The sequence below is a fragment of the Dioscorea cayenensis genome, chromosome 12 (assembly GCF_009730915.1).
Source record: "Dioscorea cayenensis subsp. rotundata cultivar TDr96_F1 chromosome 12, TDr96_F1_v2_PseudoChromosome.rev07_lg8_w22 25.fasta, whole genome shotgun sequence".
Classification (NCBI taxonomy): domain Eukaryota; kingdom Viridiplantae; phylum Streptophyta; class Magnoliopsida; order Dioscoreales; family Dioscoreaceae; genus Dioscorea; species Dioscorea cayenensis.
Genome location: NC_052482.1, coordinates 4,988,262 through 5,000,635, shown reverse-complemented (window position 1 = coordinate 5,000,635; position 12,374 = coordinate 4,988,262). Strand labels below are relative to the sequence as shown.

The following is a 12,374-nucleotide window of genomic DNA, read 5'->3' as shown; positions in this document are numbered from 1 at the left end:
TGCCACCTCCTTCTCTTTGCATGCTCCTTCCTCGACCTCTATAACCTCGGGTGTGTGGTCATTTAGCTTCTCACTCGAAAGCTTACCCTCAACCTCACGACCACTTCTCAAAGTGATCGCCTTCACATGCTCTATAGGATTTGTCTCGGTATTGCTTGGCAAGCTTCCTTGTGGTCTCTCCGATAGAGACTTCGCAATTTGCCCCACTTAATTGTCAAGGTTGTGCAAAGAAGCGGTGTGGTTGCGAAGTGTAGCCTCAACTGATTGAAATCCTGTATCCGATGATTGCACAAATCTAGTTAAGGCCTTCTCCAAATCAGTCATCCGAGTCTCCAAACCTGAAACTTGATTCTCCACGTTTGGGGCTTGTTGTTGGAAACTCGGTGGCCCTATGGCCTTTTGTGGACCTTGGTTGCTCCACGAGAAATTGGGATGACTCTTCCAACCCGGATTGTAGGTATTATTGTATAGGTTTCCTTGATTCCTTATGCCATTACCCACAAAATCGATGTTCTCAACTGAAGATGCATCACCAATAGAGATCTGGCAATCAGAGAGAGCATGTCCTCCACCACACCCAGTGCAAGTAATCACGATCGCCACTCTATTCGAAGTTAGAAGATCTAACTTCTTACTCAATGATTCCACTTGAGCAGCCAACGAAGTCACTGCATCAATCTCATGGAGACCGGCCACCTTCTTCTTCTCCCTAGCATTCCATTGGTAGCTGTTTAACCCCATTTCTTCAATTAGTTGACGGGCCTCATCGGGGGTCTTCCTACCTAAGGTACCTCCTGCTGCCATATCCAAGAGTTGGCTTGTACTTGGATTTAAACCGTTATAAAAGGTCTGAACAATCATCCACTCTGGAAATCCATGTTACGAGCACTTTCTCAGGAGCTCCTTGAACCTTTTCCATATCTCAAATAGAGACTCCAATTCCAATTGTACAAAGGATGAGATCTCATTCCTAAGCTTTGCAGATTTTCTAGGAGGGAAATAATGGGCAAGAAAAGCTTCTACCATCTAATTCCATGTGGTAATCGAGGCTCTAAGTAATCGAGGCTCCAAGAAAAATGGGAAGGCTCTCAACTTGATGGCATCATCCGTCACCCCGTTTATCTTTAGCATATCATACACCTCGAGAAAGTTCTCTATATGACTGTTTGGATCTTCATCAGCCAAACCATTGAACTATACAGATTACTACAACATGTGGATGAATACCGGCTTCAGCTTGAAGTTCTGAGATGTAATCGGGGGACGCATAATACTCGATTGTGTCCCCAATACTGAAGGTCTGGCATAATCGGATAATGTCTGCTGCTCATTCTGTTCTGCCATGTTTTTAGATTATTCTACTTCTAAATCAGCTAGATTAGACTGTTCTTGTACAGGTTCTTTCCCTTTTTTTCTAAGTGTACGTTCGAACTCGTGATCTCCTTCAATTAGTATTGATGGGTTCCCTCGGGTCATAACCTGGAGCTGCACCCAGAAAAGAAAGAAAAAGAAATCAGAACGATGATAGAATAAGAAAATATGAAATAGAATGAATAAATGAATAGCTAAGAAAATAAAGTGCAAAGTATCTCTAAACACCTACTCCCCGGCAACGGCGCCAAAAACTTGACACGTCCGTATATGCGTGTAAACTGCAAGTGCTTGGGTGTTGAAGTAATAATCCTAGATGAGTGGGTATCGTATCCATAGAGAGTAGGGAATAAAGACACTTAAGTTGTTTCTTAACTAATGTGGAAGATAAATAATGATAAGTTTGACAAAAATATGAAACAACGGAAATAAAAGAAACAAGATAAAGAGCACAGGTAAAGGAAAAGGTAAGGCAATCGATAAAGATGGGGTATCCGGACATTGAACCGCCTAGGATAATCATTTCAAGTGTAAGAACCCTCTACTATATTTTCTAATTGATGCAACAATGAGTCGTGAAAATCCTTAATTACATGATCCCAAATCTAAGATTAACCATGCCTAACTGTATACGTGTCTCGGAGGAGAGATTGAATAACTTCTCAACCTCGCACTCGCATAGAATTGCAATGAGCTCTAGGGATTCCAAGTGATAAACCATATTCCTATATATAGACCTAATCCTTTGGTCAAGGTGGAAGATCCCTAGCCATAATTAAGCCCGAGGTGCTAAAATCACATCAATGCATCACTCCGTTGTACTCGCAACTAAGCCCCAGCGGAAGATCTTCCCTTAACCCATTCACTCTACTATGACTGCAAAGAACTCTTGGAACGTGGAGGTAGGATAGATCACACCGGAGGGGAAAGGAGATGCTCTGCTATCTCTCGACTCACCATCTCAACCCTCTCCAATCTAGCTTTATCTAACTCTCATGCTGGGTCACTCACTCACAAGAGTTACTGACAAGAACTCTCAACTCTAGTGTCACTCTAGGGGAGTATTCATACAATCAAGTCTCCAAGATTGGAACTCACAATAAACATCAATTAATTGAAAGCATAATAAAGAGACTCATTAAAACAAATACATCCTAGGGTTCATAAATACCCAAGTACCCACTAGGGGTTTAGATCTCCATGGAGTTAGATACAATCAATGAAATCAAATGTAAAAACAAAGCATCCATAGAAAACCCCCTCATTAGTCGTGGAAATGGTCTTGTGGAGAGTCCGCTACTCGTCAAAAGGGTCCCTTTGTCCGGCCTAGGATACACCTCGCCTGATCGGTGCCAACGAAAGCTCTCCCACTAACCTTCTTCCAAACGGCACGCGATGTCAGAGCCATAGAACCTCTCCAAAGACCTAGGCAATACCTCTCCAAACCCTATTCGCCTTCCACTCTCAAGTTGGGGGAAAGATGCAGAAAAGAATGCTGAAATCGGGGAAGAAATTGGCTTTTAAAGGCTGGAATTGGGAATCCACACGCCCATGTGGGTGCCCCTGTGGATTTTTCACACGCCCGTGTAGATTCTCTGTTTTCCTTTTTCTCGTCTGGCTATAAATAGTGCTGCTGCAGTATTTTTGATATAGTGTTTTCTATAATACCCTGCTATAGTACCGGTCTGAAATACTCCCGAATCCATACTTTTATCGAGGTAACGCAAACAGGCATACATTTACGTCACGGATCGCCTTGCTTCTTTAATAACGGACATGTTGGTTGAGATCTTGTTCTATATGCACAAGTTGGAATGCTTGAATGTGACTGCCCTTGTGCCTCTCTAAATAGTTGTGCTAACTCGAGTACGAGGAGGTTGGCACACATTCTTATATTTGGAACCCGACCTTTGTCTCTGCGTTTGAACCTTAGGAAGATTTCCTCCAAATTACCGCATTACGACCCACATTGGCTTCTTTCTCTCAGAATCGGCCTCACAACCCTACCTGCATAAAATTAACATAAATACACCCATATTAGTGTTAAAACCCGAGAAAAGTAATGCTCAACATAAGGAAAGAACACTTCGTACTCTTATCGCACAAGCACTTATAAAGCCCGACTTATGTCTTCGCGTTTGATCCTTCTCAAGATTTCCTCCATATGGTGCATTCATGATCTACATTAGCTTCTTTCTCTAACATTCGGCTTCACAACCCTATATGCATAAAAGCAACTTAAATGTACACATATTAGCGCTAAAACCTGATAAAAGTAATGCTTATCATACGGAAAGAATAGTTCGCATTCTTATCACACAAGCACTTATCACCCCTTTACTTTGTATGTTCACTCGAGCACAATGGAGGTTGGCACACACTCACATGTCTTTGAGCACAACCTGTGTCTTCTCGTTTGTTCACTCTAAAATTTCATCAACAACATGCATTCATGACTTTGGCTTCTTTCTTCCTTACTTGTCTCCATAACCCTACATGCACAAATGTAACACAAATACACATATACAAGTAATAAAATCTGAGAAAAGTGATGCTCATTTAAGAAAAGAATACTTCCTATTACTCATACACAAGCACTTATCAAACTCCCCCATAATTAAGCTTTTGCTTGTGCTCGAGCAAAAATAAAACAGTGAAGCATAGAAGAAGGAAATATTGAAAGTGCTTGGCCTTAGGTTCACCAAAAGTATGCAAAAGAAGAGTCAGTGTCTAGCCCTATCATTGCTTACTACTGCTGCTGAGGAAGATGATTCTGGTGGATCTGTCAGTGCTTCTGGAACTGGTGATGATGGTGGTGGTGATGCCGGAGGGATCGGTGGAGCTCTAGGCCTTATAATGAATGGTGAAGTTCCATCTCGCTCTAATAACTGCTGTAATATGTCGAGACGGGACATCACCTCAGTATGGTTCATGGCTTGTATTTTGCGAATGTGATAAGTGCTTGTGTAATAAAAATGTGAAGTGTTATTTCCTTATGATGAGCATTACTTTTATCGGGTTTTAACACTAATATGTGTGTATTTATGTTACTTTCACGCATATAGGATTGTGAAGCCGAATCTTAGAGAAAGAAGCCAATGTAGATCATGAGTGCACCATTTGGAGGAAATCTTGAGAAGGTTAAAATGCGAAGACATAAGTCAGGTTCAAGATACTAGAATGTGTGCCAACCTCCTTTTATTCAAGCTGGCACAATGATTTGGAGGGGCACAAAGACAGTCACATTCTAAGTATTCTGGCTTATGTATGTGTAACAAGATCTCAACCAATGCGCCGTTCATTGAAGAAGCAAAGTGATCTATGACGTAAACATGTGACTGTTTACGTTACCTCGATGAAACCATGGTTTTGGGAGTGTTTCTTACCGGTTCTATAGCAGGGCACTGCAGCAACAATACAGCAAAATACTGTACCAGGTACTGTTCACAGCCGCCCGAAGAAGTAGTTATCTAGAGAAGCCACATGGGCATGTGGAAATTCCACACGCCCGTGCGTTAATTCCACACGGGCCGTGTGAAATATTCACAGGGGCGTATGGATTCCTGATTCCAGCCCTTTAAAAGCTGATTTCAGCCACAATTTCAGGATTCATTTCTCCATATTTTCCCCAACTTAAGAAAGGGTTGCGGCTAGGATTTTGGAGGTATTGGCTAGGAATTGGGAGATGTTCTACGACTCCAACATCGCACTCCAATTGAAAAAAAAGGTTAGTGGAGAGCTTTCGTCGGCACCGATTCGGCGAGGTGTATCCTAGGCCGGACAAAAGGAACATTGGACGAGTAGAGGACTCTCCACAAGACTATTGTCATGACTATCGAGGTGGTTTTCTATGGATTTATTGCTTGTACATTCGATTTCATTGATTATAATTAGCTCCATGGAGAACTAAACCCCCTAGTTGGTACTTGGATTGTGAACCCTAGAATGTATTTGTTTCATTGAACCTTGTTATTATGCTTTCATTAATTGATGTTTTTATTGAGTTCCAATATTGAATGCATTGATTATATGAATACTCCCTTAGAGTGACACTAGGGTTGAGAGTTCTTGTTGGTAACCCTTGTGAGTGAGTGACACACCACGAGAGTTAGACAAAGATAGATTGGAGAGGGTTGAGAGGGTGAGTCGAGAGGTAGCGGAGCATCCCCTTTCCCCTCTGGTGTGATTTATTCTACCTCCAATTCCTTGAGTTCATTACAGTCATAGTAGAATGAATGGGCTAAGGGATGACCTTCCGCTTGGGATTAGTTGCGAGTGCAATGGAGTGAAGCGTTGAATTGATTTTAGCATCTAGGGCTTAATTGAGGCTAGGGACCTTCTGCCTGGACCAAAGGGTTAGGTCTACATTTAGGAAGAGGATTTATCACTTGGGATCCCTATAACTTATTGCAATTCTATACGAGTGCGAGGTTGAGAGATTGTTCAATTTTACCTCCGGGACATGTATAGGGTTAGGCATGGTTGGCCTTTAGATTTGGGACCGTGTATTAAAGGAACTCCACGACTCATTAATGCATTAGTTAGGAAGCATAATAGAGGGTTTTTGCACTTGAAACAATTGTCCTAGGCATATCAATATCTGAGTACCCCATTTATATCGATTGCCTTACCTCTCCTTTACTTGTGCTCTCTCTCTTGTCCCTTTTACTATTGTTTGCATTATATCTTGTCACACAAATCACTATTCATATTTCGCTTAGTTAAGAAACAATTTAAGTATTTTGTATGGCCTACTCTTTGTGGATACGATACCCACTCACCTGGGATTTTATTACTTCGATAAACCTGTGCACTTGTGGGACATACGCAAGGGGCGTTGTCAGAATGTCAGCAAGGTCACTCTGTAACACCTCTACAGCACTCTTGATAAGTATTTGTGTGATAAGAATACAAAGTGCTCTTTCCTCGTGTTGAGCATTACTTTTCTTAGGTTTTAACGCTAATATGGGTGTATTTATGTTACTTTTATGCAGGTAGGGTTGTGAGGCCGATAATGAGAGAAAGAAAACAATGTGGGTTGTAATGCAGTAATTTGGAGGAAATCTTGCTAAGGTTCAAATGTGAAGATATAGGTCGGGTTCCAGATGTAGGAATGTGTGCCAACCTCCTCTTACTCAAGTTAGCACAACTATTTTGAGGGGCACAAGGGCAGTCACATTCAAGCATTCCGACTTGTCCATATAGAACAACATTTCCACCAACATGTCCATTATTAAAGAAGCAAGGTGATCCATGACGTAAATGTGTGCCCATTTGCGTTACCTCGATGAAAGTTTGGATTCGGGAGTATTTCAGGCGGCGCTGTAGCACGGTAGTGTAGAAAACACTGTAGCAAAAATACCACAGTAGTACTGTTTACAGCCGGCCGAGAAAACAAGAAAACAGAGAATCCACACGGACGTGGAAATTCTGTATGCCCGTGTGAAAAATCCACAGGGGCGCCCACATGGCCATGTGGATTCCCGATTCTTGCCCTTTAAAAGCCAATTTCAGCCCCTATTTCAGCATTCTTTTTTCCATCTTTTCCACATCTTGAGAGAGGACGGCGGTTAGGGTTTTGAGAGGTATTGTGTAGGGCTTTGGAGAGGTTCTATGGCTCCGACATCGTTCACCATTTGGAAGAAGGTTAGTGGAAGAGTTTTCATCGGCACCGATCCGGTGAGGTGTATCCTAGGCCAGACAAAGGGACCCTTGCGACGAGTAGAGGACTCTCCACAAGACCATCCCCATAACTAACGAGGGGGTTTTCTATGGATGCTTTGTTTTTACATTCAATTTTATTGATTGTATCTAGCTCCATGGAGAGCTAAACCCCTAGTTGGTAGTTGTGTATTTGTGAACCTTAGGATGTATTTGTTTTATTGAATCTCTTTATTATTTTTTCAATTAATTGATGTTTATTGTGAGTTCCAATCTTAGAGACTTGATTGTATGAATACTCCCTTAGAGTGACACTAGGGTTGATAGTTCTTGTTGGTAACTCTTATGAGTGAGTAACACACCATGAGAGTTAGACAAAGCTAGACTGGAGAGGCTTGATAGGGTGAGTCGAGAGGTAGCGGAGCATCCCCTTTCCTCTCTGGTGTGATCTATCCTACCTCCATGTTCTAATAGTTCTTTGCGCCCATAGTAGAATGAATGGGCTAAGGGATAAACTTCTGTTGGTCCTTAGTTGTGAGTGCAACGGAGTGAAGCGTTGACGTGATTTTAGCACCTAGGACTTAATTGTGGCTTGGGATCTTCCACGTGGACCAATGAGTTAGGTCTACACATAGGAATAGGGTTTATCACTTGGAATCTCTAGAGCTCATTGCAATTCTATACGAGTGAGAGGTTGAGAGATTATTCAATCTCTCCTCCGGGACATGTATAGAGTTAGGCATGGTTGACCTTAGATTTGGGATCATGTAATTAAAGATTTCCACGACTCTTTGTTGCATAAATTAGGAAGTATATTATGGGCACTTGAAATGACTGTCCTAGGCGGATCAATGTCCGGGTACCTCATCTTTATGGATTGCCTTATCTTCTCCTTTACCTGTGCTATCTAGCTTGTTGCTTTTATTTTTATTATTTCATATTTTGTCACACTTATCACTATTTATCTTCCACATTTGTTAAGAAAAACCTTAAGTGTCTTCATTCCCTACTCTCTGTGGATACGATACCCACTCATCTGGGATTATTACTTCGACACCCGTGCACTTGCGGTTTACAAGCATATACGGATGTGTCAACTCTCGAGCCCCTTAAAATGATTATGGGCCTGAGATGGAGAGAAGATGCGCATTGGAGGTGGCTCCTGTGCAGTGGAAGGTGCCTCTGTCTCCATCTGCTCCTCCTGTGGCTCAAGAACAGGCTGAGACCGGTCTGCAATGTCACCTCCTCCCTTGGCTATCTCTAGAGCTGGTGTAATCAGTATATATACTCTCGGCCGATACCTGCACACCATCCCCATCAGTCTCATTATCTCTATACCAAGGGAAGCTAGTACGATCATCTTCTTGGCCCCACGAATAGCGTCCAATAAACCCATCCCGATGATTAGTTTAGTAATGTAAGGGCTAAAGAAGAGAACACCAATCCTGGCATACTGATCCTGATGCCATAAATACTCTGCCACGATGTGTCCCAAGTGAATCAATATACTCTAGCCATAAAATATAAATACAAAAGCTCCTGTCGACTGAGTACGCCAGTGTTGTTGCCACGACTGTTCACTAATCTACTCACAATGGCATGAATGTATCTGTAACTCAGCCGAGAGAGTCATGTGGCCTTCAACGCACCCAGCTCATACTGTACCTGGCCACATAATGCTCTGTATGCGCGCTGAGGAGTAAGACTGCTTGGATAATTAGTCGGTAACTACTCATACTCCCCAGTGTCAATAAAGGCCTTATCGTATAGCCCAAGTCAGACGGAGAACTGGGTAACACCCATGTTATGATAATGACTGAACGCATAGAAATGAATGGCGTCTGTAGTGTCAAAACTGCTGTACGATCGGTCAAACTCGAATGAAGCTAATACCTCCATCGTCAAAATACGGATAGCTGGCTCACTAATAGACAATAATCTCCTTCAACTACCTACAAAGAGAAGCTCTTCCACGTCATCAGCCATATCATCTGCCAGCTGAACCTTCTTGATCGCGCTTAAGTCTAGGAATCGTGTCTGACTGAACTTCAGCTTCGATAGCCACTCAAACAAAGCTTGATGCTCCTGAATAACAAACTCTAACTGCTCTAGCTCAAGGGAGTGCTCACGTGGATGCTTGTTGGCTTGCTTCTTTGTCCTGGAGCCATATCTGCAAGAATTGAAATGAAATCGATCAAGTTCACCCAAAGAATCAATACTACAAAAATCCACACTGTCATGTGAAAATTCCACATGCCTGTGTGGATTCACCGGGCGTGAAAATAACACGGCCTCTATGCATAATCCTCAAAAATACATCCAAAATTCATTCTAAACAACTCTAAAAGTATGTACCAACCATTTAACATGTAAACAAAACAACATTCACCATATTTAAATAAAAGAAATCAAGGTTTGGCAAAGAAAAAAAGGAAAAGTGTTTACTGACTAGATTAAGTTGAAAAACTGAACATGGCCAAAAAACTCGAGTGAAATCTCTCTAAAACGACGGTGAGGAGTTAGGAGAGTGTAAGGATGTGTTCTCTGAGTGTTTGGGAGTGTGAAAATGAAAAAGACTCAATAGATTTATAAAGAAAATCACAGTCTTTTGAGTTCTGTACATCCACATGGGCGTGTAAATATTACCCAAGCCCGTGTGCCTCCACAGGGGAGCTTTACAGGGGCACTCACATGCCCATGTGTGCTCTCGGGATAGCATATCTTGCTTCTGAATCCATCCACATGGGCGTGTGAAAATTCCCCACGCCCGTATGCCCGATCCACAAGGGCACCCACACGCCCCTGTGTCTCCTCTGTCCACCCGAGAAATTTCTCTAAGTGTTTCACACGCCTATGTGGAAATTCCACATACCCGTGGATCTTCACAAGGGCCACTCACAGGGGCACACAAATACCCCTGTGACTTCTCGATATAGAGCTCTAAAGTCTGCAGAGAAACACAAGCCCATGTGGAAATTACCTACGGGCGTGGACCGTCAGAAGATCATTCACAGGGGCATTCACATGCCCTGTGTCTTTTCGGGATGGAGAAGTTAAGCTCTGAAGAGAAACACAAGCCCATGTGGAAATTCCACATGGTTGTGTGTCTTTTCTGTATGGCTTAGAAAAAATTACAGATTCCGCACAAAATTTCTTCACACTTATACACATACAGAGTCCGCGTTTGCTATGCAAAATTGACTAGAGAATCATGAAAAACATGCTCAAATAACCAATAAACTTTGCCAAACACAATTAAGTACATGAAAACACCAATGATCCACAAGAAAAGCACAACAATAGCATGTAAAAAAAATCAAGACACTAACACTCAAGCACTTATTTATGCAAATACTAAACTAAAACCTAGAAAAACAGTAAAGACTTGGGGTGCCTTCAAAGAAGCGCTTGTTTAACGTCACGTGGGCTCATAGATGAAGGTTTTCCTCTTACCCATAACCTTCAAGCATAATGAACATAATCTTTTGAAGGTCGAGGGGAAGTTATCAAGTTTGTTACTGCACAAGGGTTCGTCACCCTTACTCCATTCTTGCGCATTCCCATTAACCTTGGGCCGTTCCTTATGATGTCTCCTTGCACGCTTTATCTTTCGGATCATCTTCTTCATGATCCCCAGGGTAGGTTGCACCTTGTCCTCTAGATTAAGCACCATAACTTCCTCATTCTCCACCTCTTGGTCTTGTAACCCCTCGTATCGGTCCGGATACATCATTTCCTACACATATTCATCTATTAGTTCATCGGGAGTGTCAAGAAAGTAAAAAGTATCATCAAAGTCTAGAGAATGACTGATGGCTTTGGCGAGGCGATATGTAAGCTTGTCATCCCCAACTCGTAAAGTTAACTCCCCGCCATCCATAACAGTAAGAGCCTTGGAAGTGCACAAGAATGGTCTCCCAAGTACCAAAGGAACATTAACATCCTCATCAACACCCAACACTTCAAACTCCACATGAAATATGTACTTGTCAACTTTCACAAATACGTCTTCGATGATGCCCCTTGGATGTCTCACTGTTCGGTCCGCCAATTGAAGTGTCATCCTAGTGGGCCTAGGCTCTCCCAAGCCTAGCTTTGAAAGAATGACTAAGGCATGACGTTGATGCTAACCCCTAAATTAGCCAATGCCTTCTCTTCACCCAAATTACCGATGTTGCATGGAATGATGAAGCTTCCATTGACTTTCTTCTTATTTAGCGTATTCTTTTGTAACACCGCCGAACATGAAGTATCCAGAATCATAAACACACTTTCCTCCAACTTCCTTTTGTTGGTCAAGAGGTCCTTAAGGGTCTTGGCATAGCAAGGTATTTGAGACAACAGCTCTACAAATGGAATGTTGATGTGCAACTGCTTGAATAGACCCAAGAAATTCTTATATTTCTCATCATTTTAGTCATTCTTCAATCTTGAGGGATAAGGGATTCTTGTCTTGTAAGGTAGGGGTACCATCTCCTTCTCCTTGGCATTCTCCTTAACCTCCATGACCTCGGGTACTTCAACATTGGTCTTCTTACTTATAAGCCTACCCTCAACCTCATGACCACTTCTCAAAGTGATCTCCTTCACATATTCTCTCTGATTAGTTTCGGTGTTACTAGGCATGCTTCTTTGAGGTCTCTCTGATAACGACTTCACAAGTTTCCCCACTTGATTTTGTAAATTGTGAAATAACGCAGTGTGGTTGCGAAGTATAGCTTCGACCGACTGAAACCTTGTATCTGATGATTGGATGAAATTGGTCAAAGCTTTCTCTAGATCATTCATCGGGGTCTCCAAGCCTGAAACTTGATTTTCCATGTTTGGGGCTTGTTGTTGTTGTTGGAAACCCAGTGGTGTCATGGCCTTTTGTGTTGCCCTTGATTATTCCATGAAAGATTCGGGTGGCTCCTCCAACCCGAATTGCAGGTGTTGCTATATGGATTACCTTGGCTTCTCATTGCATTACCCACAAAATCCACTTTTTCTACAGAGGATGTACCACCAATCAAAATCGGGCAATCAGACAAAGCATGTCGTCTCCCACACCCAGTGCAACTAGTTAAGGCCACCACTCTAGGAGAAGGTAGAGTATCAAACTTCGTACTCAATAACTCAACCTGGGCCGCCAATGAAGTAACTGCATCGATCTGATGAAGTCCAACTACCTTCTTTCTGTCTCTTGTGTTCAACTGATAACTATTCATAGCCATTTCTTCAATGAGATGTTGTGCTTTTTCATGGGTTTTGTTCCTTAGGTATCGCCTGCTGCTGCATCAAGTAACTGCCTTGTGCTTGGGTTTAAATCATTGTAAAAAGTCTAAATGATCATCCACTCGGGG

At 42.3% G+C, this 12,374-nt stretch overlaps 1 non-coding gene across 1 annotated transcript; it reads left to right on the top strand.

The window, feature by feature from the left end:
* Positions 1-871: 871 nt before the first annotated feature.
* On the top strand, positions 872-978 carry LOC120274281. The gene has a single exon (XR_005540811.1). It is a non-coding gene; the product is annotated as a small nucleolar RNA R71 (small nucleolar RNA).
* Positions 979-12,374: the final 11,396 nt, after the last annotated feature.